General features: G+C 47.1%; 1 protein-coding gene across 3 annotated transcripts in view; it reads left to right on the top strand.

Annotated features, from left to right (window-relative positions):
- ALS2 (alsin Rho guanine nucleotide exchange factor ALS2) overlaps positions 1-17,065 on the top strand; it is an 895,474-nt gene that overhangs the window by 389,250 nt on the left and 489,159 nt on the right. The window lies entirely within an intron of this gene.

Below are 17,065 nucleotides of genomic sequence, written 5' to 3' on the forward strand. Positions count from 1 at the left end.
GCATTATGTTCAATACATTTGTTCACAATACAGGCAGACTCCAGATTGTTTTTGTGCAATAAGTGTTTTTATTAAAATGCTGAATTTAGGGACATGGTGGGAAATCGGTGATGGGTGATGGTGGAGGAATGTCCATGGCAGAGTCCAGCTTTTCAGTCTCACAGGTGCATTGTCCATATGCCTGTGGAAGGTGGAGCAGGGGCAGTTAAAGGTTGGACAGGGTGACAATGTGGGACAGTGGGATGACATCAGGGGGTATCCTTTGCTGGCGGGGGTCTTGATATCCTACTCTGTCTTCTTACGAGATCTCAGGCCCCGCTTGCGGGGTGGTTCTTCTTCTGCAGGAGGTGGGGTTCTGGTGGCCTGTTGTTGTGTGGGGGCCTCCTGTCCACTAGCGACGGCGGAGGTGGTTGCCTGTTCTTGGTCCATGCTAGTGACAGGGGCCCTTTGTGGTGCCACATGGTCCGGCAATGTGGTGACAATCTGGTTGAGTGCCCATACGATGGTGCCCATTGCGGAACTGATGGTTCTAAGTTCTTCCCTGAACCCCATGTACTGTTGCTCCTGCATGACCTGGATCTCCTGGAACCTGGCCAGTACCGTCGCCATCGTCTCCTGGGAGTGGTGATATGCTCCCATGATCGAGGAGAGGGCCTCGTGGAGAGTGGGTTCCCTTGGCCTGTCCCCCCCATGTCGCACAGCAGCCCTCCCAGTTCCCCTGTTTCCCCGGACCTCTGTCCCCTGGAGCGTGTGCCCACTACCACTGCCCCCAGGTCCCTGTTGTTGTTGGGGTGGTGGGTTAACCTGGGTGCCCTGTAGTGGTGGACACACCGCTGATTGACGTGTCCCGGAGACAGAGGCATGGGCCCGCTGGGTGGGAGCTGTGCTGGTGTTCCCAGAGGGGGTTGGGTCTGCTGTGGCCTGTGGCTGTGTGAGGGGACCCGACTGTCCAGAGGTCCCCGATGGTCCGGGCTGGTCATCTGGGTCCAGGGAGACAGAGCTGCTTTCATCACTGGTGGCCTCTTCTGGGGGTGGGATGGACATTTCTGGACCCTCCTGGGCGGTGTGGTGGCGTTCGGGTCCTGCAGGGGTATAGAGGTATGGTTATTGCTTCAGTGTGTGCCATATCGGTCAATGGGTGGGTGCCCGTGTACCCCAGTGCTGGCATTCCTGTGTGTGGGCGTTTGTGAGGGTGGCTTGTGGGGGAGATGTGTATGTGCAGTGGGCATGCTTTGGTGATGGGTGTCCATGCTTTGTGGACGCATGCAGGTCTTGGGGTTGGGATGGGTGGGTTGTGATGGTGAGCCATTTGCAGGGAGTGTGTGTGATGGGGGTGTGGGTGAGGGTGGGGGTATGTGCTGGCATGCAGGTGGGGTGGGGGTGGGAAGAAGTAGTTAAGATTTGACTTACCAGAGTCGATTCCTCCAGATACTCCTGCGAGGCCATCAGGATGCAGGATGTGCAAGACTTCCTCCTCCCATGCTGTAAATTCTGGGGGAGTAGGTGGGGGTCTGCCGCCAGTCTTCTGCACCCCGATGTTGTGCCTTGATACCATGGAACGCACCTTCCCCCTTAGGTCGTTCCAGCGCTTCCTGATGTCATCCCGATTTCGTGGATGCTGTCCCACAGCGTTGACCCTGTCGACTATCCTTTGCCATAGCTCCATCTTCCTGGCAATGCTGGTGTGCTGCACCTGTGTCCCGAAGAGCTGGGGCTCTACCCGAACTATTTCCTCCACCATGACCTGGAGTTCGGCGTCTGAGAACCGGGGGTGTCTTTGGGGTGCCATAGGGTGATGTGGATGAGGTGTGGGGTGGTGTATGTGTTGATGAGTGTGGTGAGTGTGGTGATGTGTGGTGTTTTGTGCGTGGATATTGTGTGGGTGATGGTGTGGTTTGCCTCTGTGTGATGGTGTTGTCTAAGCAGTGCTGTCTATCTCTGGCTTTCTGTCGGTTTTTTTTTCGAAGGGGTTTGTGGGTGATGTGGGTGTGTGTTTTATATTGTATTGGGTATGTGGGAGTGTTGTTTGTATGTGTATCAGGTGTGTGTGTTTCAAATTGTCCAATGTGGTTGTGTTTTGTACAGGTGTGTGTATTTCGACCGCGGCGGTGTGTACCGCCAATGGAATACCGCGGTTGAAAGACCGCTGCGTGGATTCGTGGGTCGTAATGGCATGGGCGTTTTTCTGTTGGCGTGACGGTGGAGGTTTGGTCATCGCCAGTTTTTCGCTGACCTTTGGTGTGGCGGACTTTTGTGGATGTCTGGTTTTTGGCGGTTTGCCAGTTGCGGGTCAGAATGACCTTGGCGGTTTGCCGCGGCGGTAATATGGCGGTCTTGTGACCGGCGGTAAGCGCCTTTTACCGCCGAGGTCAGAATGACCCCCTTAGTCTTATTTATGTATATGTATTGAATTTGGATGCATGATTTTAGCCTTTACCTTGTAGGATATAGATATTGGTTCACTATATTATTGATTATTTATTGATATACGGAACCTGTCTTTTGCTTTTATGTCGAGAGAATTTTAAAATGTGATTCATCCGTCCAGATAGTTTTATCAGTGGTAAATTTTCTTGAATTAATCTGGCGGCTGAGATTAGTAATTCTACGGAACAAGACTGGGAAGCCAATTCTTAGATTTATTTATGTATATTTATTGAATTGGATGTATGATTTTAGCCTCTATCTCGTAGGATATAGATATTGGTTCACTATATTATTAATTATTTACCGATCTATGGAATCGGTTTGTTGTTGAGTGGTCCTTTTTATATTAAGAGGTGTTCATCCTGTTGCTCATTTTGATTGACTTTTAAACTTTTTTTATTCTTTCTTAATTTCTTTACTGTGCTTTCATCTTTAGTGTCCTCTCGCTGTTAATTTTTTTTTATGTGTATTGTACTTTTATGGTATGTTTTTACTTACCGAAATAAAGTTAAATGAAATGAAATGACAAAAGGATCACCTTCAAGATCCTCATCCTCGCACACAAATCACTCCACAACACAGGCCCTGCCTACCTCAACGAGAGTCACCTTCCACACCCCACACGAAACCTCCGCTCAGCTGACCTCTCTCTTGCCTCTGTCCCCTGCATCAAACACACCACCACCGGGGGCAGATCCTTCTCCTACCTTGCACCCAAAACCTGGAACGCCCTCCCAACCCACCTTCGCAAGACCCAAAACCTACTTCTTTTCAGGAAGGGCCTCAAAACCTGGCTTTTCGAACAGTGACGCACCTGAGGATTTATTAACTCCCTCCCTGGTGTCGGCCACTGGTCGTGAATCGCACCAGGGAGGTAGCGCGGGAGTCGGCCAGTGGCCGACGCCCGCAGTGAAGGGGTTAACGCAAATAAAACACACTTTTTTTAAACACCCGAATCAACTTGGGACTGGCTCACAGAGGAGAAGCCGCTTCATACACCGGGCGGCTCACCCCCAATGAGTGCAACTTCTGCACAGATGAACTTGGAACCAGCCCATCCAAGGAAACCGGTCCATACCCCCTCCCAGACAGTGAGACACTAAACGCGAGCCTCCTCGCACTCCTCCAGTGCTGGCTCACTGGAACCACGAAACCCTGACTCGGCCAGGCTGGCTCCGACAAGAGAGGGAAGGAATGACTTGACTCAGCTGAAAGATAACCGGAGAGATCCAGCTCTTCTCCCTTTGGATACCGACATAGCTGCTTCATTCTGATATTATCTTGCATAGACGCAGGTTGTTGCATCCTCTGGGAGACTTGTGTGCAACCCACTGGGGAGCACACCCTAACATGGTAATTATCCTGTGTAAGACCTGCCAGCTCTTGGTGTGGTTTCCCCTGTCTTTTTGCTTCTGAACTCCTGTTTTTGATCCAATGCTGAATTTAGTTTTTGCGGATTTTCGACTCTGCTGACTAGTGATAAAGTGCAAGTGCTCTCTGTAAAAATTGTATTGGTGATTGGTTTATCCATAATTGGCATATTTCATTTACTAGTAAGTCCCTATTATAGCTCACCATGTGTGCCCAGGGCCTGTAAATCAAATACTACTAGTGGGCCTGCAGCACTGATTGTGCCACCCCATACGTAGCTGTGTAAACATGTCTCAGACCTGCCACAGCAGTGCCTGTGTGATCAGCTTTAAACTGCCCTTTTGACCTGGCAAGTGCACCCACTTGCCAGGCCCAAACATCCCCTTTTACTACATGTAAGTCAACCCTAAGGTAGACCCATGGCATCCCCATCTGCATGTTGCAGTGTATTTAAAAGGTAGGACATGTACTGGTTTGTTTTACACGCTTGATAGGAAATACTGCTTAATTAGTTTTTCACTGTTGCAAGGCCTATCACTCCCAAAGGGTAACATGGGAATTGCCTTGAAATATCTTTTAAGTGTAATTCCCCATTGGGAGCAGATAGAGAAAAGAGAGATAAACTCACAATTTAAAAATACAACTTTGGGTGAAGTTGGTCTTTGAATTGTAGGTTTGAAAATGCCACTTTCAAAAGGTGAGCATTTTCTTGCTTCACCATTCTGTGCCCCTGCCTGTCTGTGGAACACACACCTGGGTCAGGTTGACAGTTGGGCTGTTTGTGAATTCACTAAGGACGGTCTCACATAGGGAGATGAGGTGTGCTCTGAATTTTTGGATGGGTCTTCCTGAGCTAGAGTGTTGGGAGAAGCTGACACTTGCACCTGAATAGGGTTGTACCTGTCCTTCCACAAAGCAGTCTCCAACCCCCTGGAGTGTGTCAGTGGCCAGGGCAGGGGTCTTGCCTACTTCAAAGACAGAAATGTGTATAACACTGACCTCACAGAGTTAGAATCCTTCTGGACTAAAGACATTCTTCCACGAAGAAGAGCTGAATGTTGTAGGAGGGACTGCCTGTTGCTTTGCTGTACTGGTCTTCTGGTTCTGTCCTGGGAGTGAAAGGGGGGACATTTCCACATCCTGCTTCCAAAGGTTCTCCCAGGGCTTTAACTGAGCTTGCCTCCTGTTAAGAAGTCTCAGGGACACCAAAGACTTCTTCTGCCAGCACCTGGGCTTCTTGCTGAGAGTCCTGACTTGCCAACTGGTGCCAAATTCAGTTCCTCGACCCTTAGGAGTGAGTTCTGGTGCAACCAAGAATTAACCAAGCACATTGACTCCAGAGTGACTTCGGAACCGGCGCCGCTGTCTGACTCTGCACCACTACCTGCACTAGAACCATGGTTGCCAATGAGTGCTGTGACTGCGACCTGCAACACAGGCTAGCCGCCGCTGCAGCAACTCTGATGTTCTGCCACAGCTTGAGGCCGAGTGCTATGTGACTGATGTCCGTGACACATGACTTCAACTCCACCGCAGCACTTGTGGTCCTGTGATGTGATCACAACACTGTGAAGTTAACGCCTTGCATCTTGACCTGCTGGATTCAGTGACCCCGCTGGGTTGTAAAGAACTGATGCCTTGCCACTGGTGCCACATCACCTCCCCTGCAACTTCCAGAAACCAACGCCTTGCCTCCCCTGCCTAGCAGTAAGGAACCAACACCACACCTCCCCATTAGCAGTAAGGAACCAACGCCACACCTGCTTCAGTGATGCCTCATCTCCCCGACTCTGTGTAACATCTTTGTTTCCTCCTCGTTTGCAAGGTACTGTACCTGGGGTCCGTGCTACTTCCTCACGAGTGGCGTCAGACTGTTAGGAGCAACTCTGTGAAGACTGTGATACTCCCAGTTGGAGCTATTGTGTTTCTAAGCGCTATACTAAAATGTTATCTTTGAAAATGTGTATCTTTACATGTGTTTGTTGGATTTTTGTTGTTTTGGTCTTGTTTTACTCCGATAAATAGTGGCTTTGTTTCTAAACTGGTGTAGAGTACTTTTGTGGAGTTTTCACTGTGTTACCGTGTGCGTGTAGAAATACTTTACACAGTGCCTCTGAGATAAACCTGACTGCTCATGCCAAGCTCATGTGAGCAGGGATTATCATAGCTGTGTTGGCTCCCCTACCCTGACTAGAGTGAGGGTCCCTACTTGGACAGGGTGCAAACCAATACCAAGTAGAGACCCTATTTCTAACATCCTGCAATAAGGAGGGGTCCACCACTCCACACCTGAGAACGAATAGTTATTACGTTTTTTTGTTGGGTATGGGGCGACGGATGCTCTTGGGGGGAAGTATAGGGATGGGGAAGACAGATGCTTCTTGGGAGGAAGCATGGCGAAAGTGGATATTGGGGGGGGAGTTTACGTTATGCTTTTTAAGTTAATTTATGTTGTTTCCTATTGTGCACTTTTGGCCTGTCATACCACCATCTCACCACACCCTATAGGGACTCACAGGGACACTTGTTACACGAAATACAGTGCTTAAATCTTGGCTGCCACTTATGTCCCTGGCAGATCATATTACCTATCCTTTCCAACATGCCACCACTCACATCATGATATTGAAAGTGAATGGTCTCTTAGACCATATTAAGCGTGCCACAGTGCTGCGATATGCTCACCATTTTCTGCCCTCAGTCCTGATGCTACAAGAAACGTGTGTCACGAATATGACCGTGTATATCACACAGGTTATACCAGGGGCTTCTGTGTGGTGGCGATACTGTTGCGCCATACCTTCCACATAGTGGTTACTCGCACATGGATTGATCCTCAGGGCAGATATCTTGCCCTTACCAGATTGTTGGAGGGTGTCTATTGAAACTCTATGCTCCTACCAGTGCGTTAGATTCCTTTCTGAATACACTCACCACGATCATAACAAACCTACTTGAAGGACCCACATTTATAGGCAAGGCCGGACTGACCGTATAGGACATTGGGTTTTTCCCTGGGAGGCTGAAAGGGTGTGGGCGGGAGCACTTTGTAATTGGAGGACCGGTTTTGTAACAGTGCAGCAGTTTTAAAAGCACTGCAAAACTACTTGTATATTAAACAGTTTCAGGCAACAATAAAAGTACCCAAATAACTAATGTCCCTGTCAGAGAGAGATTTTGTGTAGTGGCAGTTTTGACTCATCTAAGGTAGCGCAGAGGGTTAATATGCCTGTTGCAAATAACGTTTATTACACAGATCACATAACAGTATTTTATGTGCAGTGCTCAATGTGACACTGTTTTTGTCATAGACATCCTTTGGATACTTTGCAGTTCATAAGTTACAATCGGAATCTAGCACAGTAAGCAATTCCCCATTGTAGTGGTCAGACTCGCTCACTATGCACCATATGGGGGCTGGTCTGACAAAATTTGCCAGGACTGCTTTGGGTTCCGAGTCCACCCTATTTATAGGAGGGGACTTTATTGCTGTCCTCGACCCTGTCGCTTGCTCCACTGGAGCCCCGTCTGAGCATCGGCGTGCAGGTGCCCGTCACCTGCCTATTTGGGTATCCATTTAGGGCCTATGTTACATTTGGAGACTCTGGAACCCCAAGAATACACCAGTACACACATACATTGGTTGCTCATCCTACCTAGGTGACAAGATCCTGGCACCCGCTGCTGACTGCATATCCATTTCCCAATACAAATTCTCCTGTGGGGATATCAGATCATTCCCTAATGCTTTTACAGATGGGTGCAATATCCAGCGCCCTATGTCTGATGTGAAGACTTAGGGCCTGATTACAACTTTGGAGGAGGTGTTAATCTGTCCCAAAAGTGACGGATATACCACCAGCCGTATTGCGAGTCCATTATATCCTATGAAACTCGTAATACGGCTGGTGGTATATCCGTCTCTTTTGTGACGGATTAACACCTCCTCCAAAGTTGTAATCAGGCCCTTAATGCCTGGCATCTCCAGAATGTGACTTATGCTATTGAGTTAGAACAAGAAATTAAGGAGTACTTCCACACCATTGAAGGAACAGTGAGTGCTGCGAGTACATTCTGGGAGGCAGGCAAGACCACCATTATAGGTTTCACTATGGGTCTCCTTCGCAAGAAAGAGAATACTAGAAGCTACCATTTCATCCAGCTCAAGGTGATGGCCCTCTGGCTAAAAGCACAAATTGCTGCAGCTCCCCAAGACGAGGCATCTCAACAGCTACATAGTTCGAAAGGAGATACTCATTACCTTCCTCGATGCATCAAAACAAATGTGGCAGTCTACTACTGCCTGTATCGACGGATGAGGAGATAAGAAATGCAAGCTACTATACTGACTTGTCTACCATCCATTAGATGGCAGGGTCGTACTGGAGATCAGAGACCACTCAGGTACTCTCCACCACACTGCTCCCGCCATTGTGCAGACATTCGTGGGCTATTATCCTCCATTATATGACACAGTCCCTCGACCACCTGAAGAGGCGGCCTCTCCTCTCTTCTCCTCAGTGAGGTGCCCCTTCCCCCGCTCTCTCTCTCTCTCTCTCTGAGAGGCACGACCTCGACCAGCCTATTACACTTAAGGAGATTGGAGCTGGTATCTCAGCGGGGGCGTCCGAAAAGGTGCTGGGCCCCGACAGCTGCCCCATGGAGTTCTATGCTGAGTATAGAGACCTCCTTGCCCCCCATCTGATGAACCTCTACAGGGAGGCAGCTGCAGTTGGGTTCCTTTCTGAGCAAAATTGATCAAGCTATCATTGTGGTCAAACCAAAGGTGTACCCTCCATCATCCTCGTGTACAGATTACTGATCCATTTCCCTCATGAATGACAAGATTTTCACGATCCTCCTAGCCTCACATCTCAAGCAAGTACTTCAGACCCTTATCCACCCTGACCAATGCATCTTTATGCCCACTAGGAGCACGGGGTATTGCCTGTGACGCTTCCCTGTGGCCCTAGCTCATTGCCATCCCCTTTCATCTCCATTGGCCTTTCTTCTTGTAGACTTTAAGAAGGCCTTGGAAACGGAGACTGTGGAGCTATGGAGGAGACAAAGCAGTCTCCTGATATTCAGGAAGGTGCTCCGTCCAGGGATGAAGCCAGACTGGTCATCATGTATCATATGAGGGATTACGGGAACAAGTCTGTTAACCAGTATTTTCCCTAGAAATTTGAAATCTATGTTAAGTAGGGAGAGGGGGCGATAAGAACGCACATATAGAGAGTCGTGGCCAGCCTCCCGTAAAACCACTATGATGGCCTCTCGCATCGACTCCGGTAGGCGGCCCAGTGCATGTGCCCCCCTAAACACATCAAGCATGGGCTGCAAAAGGTGGTTCGCATTTGCTGCATAATATTCAACAGGCAGGCCGTCTGTGCCCTGGGCTTTGTTACGGGTCATTTGCGCTAAATCGGTTCAGATCCCCTCTATACTAATGGGTTTGTCCAGTGCCTGAGCCTGCCCTAGTTGTAAAAGTTGAAAGGGTAACGTTTCTATAAAGGCGGACATTTGCCCCAGTATGGGTGGTGGGGTAGCCGCGTATAATGCTTGATAGTTGGTGTAAAGGCAGTGTTTATGGCCCCCTGAGTATTAACCATTGTGCCCGAGTCCAGTCTTTTTGCCACAATAGGGGAGCGCTGTGGCATATCCCGCAACAGCCACACCAGTAGGTGGCCCGATCTGTCACCCTCTGCATACTGTCTCGTCATATAGTGCCTGTAGTCATATGTGCCCAGCTGAATATCTGCTTCCCTGTACTCAGTTCGGATATCACGGAGACCCTCAGGGTCATCTTTTCCGTTGGCTACTTCCACCTCCTTGTCATGCAGTTTAACCTCCAATGCAGACACCTCGCGGAGCAATACTTGTCTAACGCCCCAGGAGGCAGCCATGCAGTGTCTGCGCACAACTAACTTGTGTGCATCCCATTCAATGGCACGGCAGGGCGTTGAATTTATTATTCTGTGAAAAGTATGTGGATATGCATTCGGCTAGTTCCCCACAAAAGGAGGGGTCCACCAACATCTCCACAGGCAAGTGCCAAGTCGGTATTTTCGAGATCGGCCGGCCCCAGCATAAAGTCACCCTCAAGGGGCAGTGATCAGACAAGGTGCAAGCCAGATAAGCAGAGCAGTGTGCCCATCAATTGCATCCCCAAATCTAGGGCTAGGGAAGCCCCATACTTTCCTTTTGTTTTAACACCTCCGGTAAATCGGTGTACCGTGTGCGGTTGGATAGAGCGCGGGAAATACCCTGCCCCAGGTATTACAGTTATCTACTGTAGGGACCATCCCAAAAGGCAAGCACATCATTAATATTCTATGTTTATCCTGAGGTCCCATATGGGGAAATACTGCCTCCAGCACATTAATCTTTTGTGCTAACCAAAACGGAGTTTCCTCCCGTTTGGTGGGTACCTTACCCACCCATTATTGAATGTACAGTCGCAGGATTTATACCTGGCGTTGCTGCATGTGGATGTGCTGGAGCAGCACGTGCTGGGTTTGTATTTAATGTTTGCATTACAAATTGTACTAATCGTCTATTTATCGCTGTTAATTCAGTATATAAACAACGAACCTCAGCCACCGCTAAATTTGCAACTTCAGGATGTGGTGTATAGGTGGCCAATAAAGGCCAGGTAGGACCATCATTACTTAGAGGACTTAACCTTACTGGTAATATTGTGTGGGGTAGGGGCCATCAAGCCAATTGTTATGTTCTTGATAAGGTAAAGGTATTTCTAAATATGCGTATGCTCTGTATTGTCCAGGCGCATTCACAAGTGTATAATGATGAAATGTATTTGTGTTCCCATCAACTGCTGGAAATGTGACCCAAGAATAAAAAAGTTCTGTTCTATAAGCTGCATGGGCATCCACCGCAAATGTGACTGGACCCCCCGCGGCGTTAGGCCATTTGCTAATAAATGTGTAGATAGAGGTTGTCTCATATTAACTGCCATTTGTACCTGCTGTGGATTCGCCATTATAGACAGACTATAAGTTCAGAGAAGGCACACCAAATAGGGGTTTCCTTTTAAAGTTCAAGCTTGAACAACCTCCACCCTCAGATACGATAACCTACGTAGGAGGGTGGAAAACCTTAGCACCACAGACGTCTCCGTATACGGTATTGAGGTGTCATTGTATATAATGAGACCGAGATAGTCCAGAGGACCTGAAAATTAGAGCCTGACCAATTATTCTAATGAGACTACTGGATTTTGAGTGGCAGAATCGCCTGCGGTGTGGGAGACTAAGGCCCTCATTCTGACCTTGGCGGTCGGCGGAGAGGCGGCGGTCGGACCGCGAACAGACCGGCGGTATTAAAAATGGCATTCTGACCGCGGCGGTCACCGCCGCGACCGACCGCCACTTCCCCACTCCGACAGCCACGGCGGTCATGACCGACGGGCTGGAGTCTGCGCACTCCGGTCCGGCGGTCGACCCAAGACCGCCAACGGTATCATGACCCTGCTTACCGCCGCGGTTTCTGGCGTTCGGGAACCGCCATGCGAACCATGGCGGTAAGCACTATCGGGGCCAGGGAATTCCTTCCCTGGCACTGATAGGGGTCTCCCCCACCCCCCACTGCCCCCCCGAGTCCTCCCCCCACACCCTCCACCCCCCTGCCACCCCCCAGAGGTGGTACGAACCCCCTCCCCACCCCCACCCCGACATGCACATACACGCACCCCGACATGCACACACCCCCAACATGCACATATACACACCCCCTACACACACACATACACAACGGGGACACATACCCGCACACATACATGCCGACATGCGCACCCGCCGAACTACACACATCGCCCATAGGCACAGCAGCACTCCCCGCCCGCATGCACGCACTCACACACCCCCTCTACACACTCACACGCACACCCCCATGCACGCACACATCACACAACACCCCCCCACCCCCTCCCCTCACGGACGATCAACTTACCTTGTGCGTTGGTCCTCCGGGAGGCGACGGGAGCCATAGGGACGTGACCGCCAACAGAAGACCGCCAACAGAAGACCGCCACACAGAAATGTGGGTCGTAATTCTGGGGGCGGTGTTCTGCTGGCGTGGCGGTGGAGGTTGACCAGTCTCCACTTTCCCGCCGACCGCCAGTGTGGCTGCTGGCGGTATTCCGGCGGAACGCTCCCAGCGGTCGGAATACGCGCAGCGGCATACCGCCGCGGTCGGCGGTCTTTACCGCGGCGGTAACTCGGCGGTCTTGCGAAAAGACCGCCAAGGTCAGAATGAGGGCCTAAGTCTAACCCTCTGTGGGTGACACCTGTTGCTCCAATATGGGTTTTGCTCCGGCTAACTAGCAGTGCCTCATCCCCACCAAATGGATAGTGATGATTGGGCACCTGAGCGCATGACATACTTGGCTTCTCAGGGAAGTCGTGGTCACTCAGGTGTCATCCGGTACTCTCGCTTACAATTCAGTCTCATATATAAATGACAAACAGAAGTAGTATATGTTTCAATAATGAGTTTAATAAAACGACTGCATCTTAGATAGCAAAGCGTTAGCTGCAATAACCAGGACGACACAACATGACAGTATTAGAATTGTGATGAGAAGAGTGAAGCATAAAAACAACGCTATCATATTGTCACTATTTTCGATGGACTAATCCCTACCTAGGCTAGGATAGAGCACAGCATGTTAAGCTCTAATTCTGCCCTTCAGGTTCCCCTGGGAAGACATCAACCCCCATACCTGAGCAAAGGCCTGCGATCTGCGTTAGCATCTGTAGTGAAGCATTCGGCAATCAGCATACAGTCGTGGTTCCCTGGCTGGAATCTCCCTCTAACATGTAAGGGACAAGGAAGTGTTTTTATAATAACGCAGCTGATATTCTGAGAAAGTGTCCCTACGTAAGGATGTGTATTTTCTACGAATGTTGAAGACTAAACTTCTACCACGTTCACCAGCAATGTACCATGCTGTAGCCTTGGAAGAAACACAGAGTGATCAAGAATGCCTTGTTTGAGAACAGAGTGCTGGCCTAGGCAAAAAAGTTAGATAGATAGAAATAAAACAAGACTGTAAAAAGGGTTATTGTAACAATAATACGGCAAAGCTGAATAAAATATATCTACGTTAAAGAGCACAGCGGCCTAGTGTGTTAAAATAACGTGCATGGAGCTATAACTAAAATGGCTACACAACAAGTGTACTCTCTGAATCATGGTTTCCGGCGCCAGCAATAAATCTATTCTAGTGTGTAGGTCATGGACCGGGCATTAGGAGTATTCACGTCCCATTGGGTATCCCTGCCACCATAAATCATATAATCTGCTTTCTGACCTCCAGGCTGTAAACTCTTGAGTGGTATAACTACTAAGCGTGTTTGGTAGTGGAGTGAAGGAACAATTTAATATGACATCAGGTACACAGTTGAAGTCTCCTCCCCATAGACTGTCCCCAGCAGGATCGCGTAACATACTAGGTGTCAGTGTGTTTGGGAATCTCCCCTGATTGACATTGGGCACGTATAATCCTACATGTGTCAGGGGTGCACCATTTAGATGGCCCTCAATTATGACGTACCGACCATTAGGGTCTATCTGCATGCAGTCCACCACATACGGTACTCCAGGTGCCACCCTTATTATCACGGTCATGAAGACTTCATAAAGATGAAGCCGGAATCCATCCGAAGAACTTGAAAAGTAAGAAATATTCAATTGAAAGTAAGGGTGACATCTTGTGTGAATTGGAAAGTATCAGAATAATTGAAAAGGTAGAGGGGTTTGAGTGGTTGTCCCTGGTGGTAATGGCAAATAAAGTGAATGGGGAAGGTGAGGCTGTACGTCAATTGAGAAAGCTTACTCATTGTGTCATAGTGGACAGATACCCTCTACCCAATACAGTTGAGATGTTGAGTTCCAATAGGGGATGCCAAGTGTTTTTCTTGACTTGATGTCTGCTTATCATCAGATAAAATTACATCTATTGTCTCAAAATCTGACATCTTTTATCACTCCATATGGGACGTTCAAATATGTCAGAATGCCATTTGGTTTAGTATCAGCTTCCTCCATATTCCATAGGGAATGGAGTATGTATTGAGAGGAATGAATATCTGGTGTCAAGATTTACCAAGATGATGTGTTGGTGTTTGGCAGTTTAGTAGTAAAGCATGATAAATGATTGCATGTTTTTCTTACAAGGCTGGATTTGAGTGGTCTCTCCTTGAAGCGAAACAAGTGTAAGTTCAATGTGGACAGCACAGAGTATTTGGGACATCAGATTTCCTCAAATGGTATCTGCCCAAGGAAAGAATTTGTGACTGCTAGCAGTGATTTGCTGGTGCCAGAAAGTAAAGATGAGTTGGTGAAGATTCTCGGCCTGGTTGAGTAATAGAGCAAATTTTGCTGAGAATAGTACGAACATGAGGGATTAGTCACGAAGGGTGTTGAATTCATGTGGAATGAAGAACGTCAGAAAGAATTTGTGCATTTGAAAGCAGAGTTGGAAAGTGCTTCTAGTTTGTCCAGCTTTGAATCTGGGCATGAAACATTGTTAATGACTGATGTTAGCTCGAAGGGCTTGGGAGCGCTTCTTATCCAAGTGGGTGATGGTAAGGAGTGAACCATTTTGATTATTTCTAAGAGTTTGAAAGGTGCAGAAAGAAATTTTTCAGTTATTGAGAAGTTGGTGTTTGGAGTATTCTGGCCAGTGAGGAAGCCGAGAAAGGTCTTATGGGACAGTAACTTTGTGATTAAGATGGATCACAAGCCAGTGAAAGAATTCTTTATGTCTAAAGAAATGTATACAGTTTCTACCAAAATATGCAAGGACTGCATTGCAGGAATCTGACTTTAGTGTTGTTTATGTTACTGGTGCTAAGAACATCTTAGCAGATTGTGTATCTCAAATGTTTTGTGAGAACAGTCAGAGTGATGTGAAAAAAGAATATCTTTGGTGGTGAGATGTACGATGAAGAAATTAAGGTATGTGAGGTTACAAGTGGAGATATTCCAGAAGAACAATGGATAGAAGAGATGAAGAAGGATCGGATGTTTCAACTTGAAAGACTGGCAGTATCCTCAGGGTGGTCAATGAAGAAGATAGCGAGGAAGCAATGAAAGCTTACTGGGAAGTAAGGGAGGAGTGAATGGTGTATGGTGAACTGCTCATGAGAGGAAGTAAGTTGGTTCCCTGCTCCTTCCTAAGAGATTTCATTATTACATTGGCTCATGAGAGCTACCTTGGAATGTTGAAGACCAAAATGAGGATTTTGTGCTGGTGGCTAGGGATGGAAATTATGGTGGAGAGAAAGGTGAGGGGTTGCATTGAGTGTTTGAATAGTGACAGAATTTTAAAGTGCAGGACGTAACCCATGGTGAGAAAATCGCCTTCTGTTCCTTTGGAGGAAATATCTCTTAATGGGGCCCAGAAGACCCGCTGTTGTGGATTGTTACATTTTGAGCTACTGATCTGTATTCACAAAGGGCTGAGGTTGAAGTGGTAACCTCTGTTGAGACGCATGTTGTGGGGAATATTTTGAAAATTATGTTTGATCGGGAAGGTTACCCTTGTGTGCTGTTGATGGATAATGATGTACAATTGACGTTGAGAGAAATGGAAGAGTTTCTGAGAGATAAAGGAACTGTGCATAAAAACCGGCGCTATATCACCCAGAATGCAGTGGCATGATTGAAAGTTTTCAAAAAGTATTGAAAGAGACTATTAAAACGTTTGCGTGTAAGTAACAAAATCTGGATAGAGGAGAAAATTGATAAAGTAAAAGTGTATACACTAGCACAACATGCATTTGAAAGCTTTAGGTGTAGGAAACCTAATAGTATGATGTGCCCCAGTTAGGTAAACAAGAAAAGAAGTGATGGTTTTAATTGTGAACATGGGAAAGCACAGTGAAAGAGAAGAGTGGTGGAGAAAATGGGAAAAATTAAAGAAGAGTTTGAAGATCATAAAAAAGAGTTAAGGTGACCAATGTGTGTGTAGGAGATTGGGTCAGGATTAAACGACCTGGGTTAAGTTCAGGTGTTTCTAAGTATAGAAAACCAATAAAAGTGATCAAGCTGTTTAGAAATACATCAAGACGGAGAATCGCAAAATATGGAATTTGAATAGAGTTTTAAAATTCAACATGATGGACATGAAAGAGGAACCAGGGGAGAACTTGGTATGCAAAAGTAGTGGAGAAAACCAAAATCTTCGGACTTCTAGAATCATTGTCAAGCCATCATACCTAAAGGACTTTGCAAAATAATACGAACATATTTTTGTGTGTTTTCACATGTTTTGTATATGGTTGTGTATATTCACAAGTTTTGTATTTCATTGTTTTCTCTTATTAGTGCCATGCCCTTAGTTTAATTATTTTATTGGAGTTAATATTTTCCTTTGCTCGTTTTGTTTTTAAGAGGGGAAGGTATGTGGTGTCGTGGATGTAGAACTTTCTGCATGTGCCAGCATTCTTTTTGGGTGATCAGGGGTTCTAAGGATGTTACTTTCAAAGTGAGAGAAGTTGCAGGAACTGGAAAGCAGCTGTGAAGGACTTGTGCTAACTGTATCCAAAAAAAAAAGATGTCTTAAAAGAAGAACATTGTGGACCTTATGCTTTTCACACCTGTCTTCTCCCTACTACTTATGTCATGTATTATTAGACTTGTCTACACTGTTAATATAAAATATATTTTTTTTAAATTATAAATAAAACTAACTTATCAACGTTGGCCTGTAGATACACTTGCTCCTTCCCACTCTTGCTGTACCCAGAGTTGGGCACGTATTGTTTTCTTTCTGATGCAAGCTCTATTTTTCGTCTCAAATACTTTGTTTGCCCTCGCACTTGTTATGCCTCTGTAAAGTGTGATTCATCCCCAAACCCCAGGTAGTTTTAGTTATTAAAATAGCCCTACATTGTTTTGCTAAAGATGGCCCACGCCCTGAGACACTACACAATGGAAGCAGGACTGTTTTATAGGTTGGAAACAGAGGGTGTGTAAATGGGAAGAAAGAAATGGTGAGAGGCTAAAGATGGAGCAATGAAAGAGGGCAAGAGAAAGGGAGAAGTAGAGGCAGCTCAGGGTAGTTCAGGAGAACTCCGAAATCTCAAAATACTCTTCCCTAAAAGTAGACTAAGGAGAGTTTTTAAACATTTTGAAATATGACGTGAAAAGAAAGAAAACATGATGCCTCTCTTAGAGCATTTAGAAGTCTCCTGATCATAAAGCATATTTTTAAGTGTGTAGCCTTGGTTATATTGTT

This window comes from Pleurodeles waltl, chromosome 3_1 (genome assembly GCF_031143425.1).
Source record: "Pleurodeles waltl isolate 20211129_DDA chromosome 3_1, aPleWal1.hap1.20221129, whole genome shotgun sequence".
In the NCBI taxonomy this organism is placed as follows: domain Eukaryota; kingdom Metazoa; phylum Chordata; class Amphibia; order Caudata; family Salamandridae; genus Pleurodeles; species Pleurodeles waltl.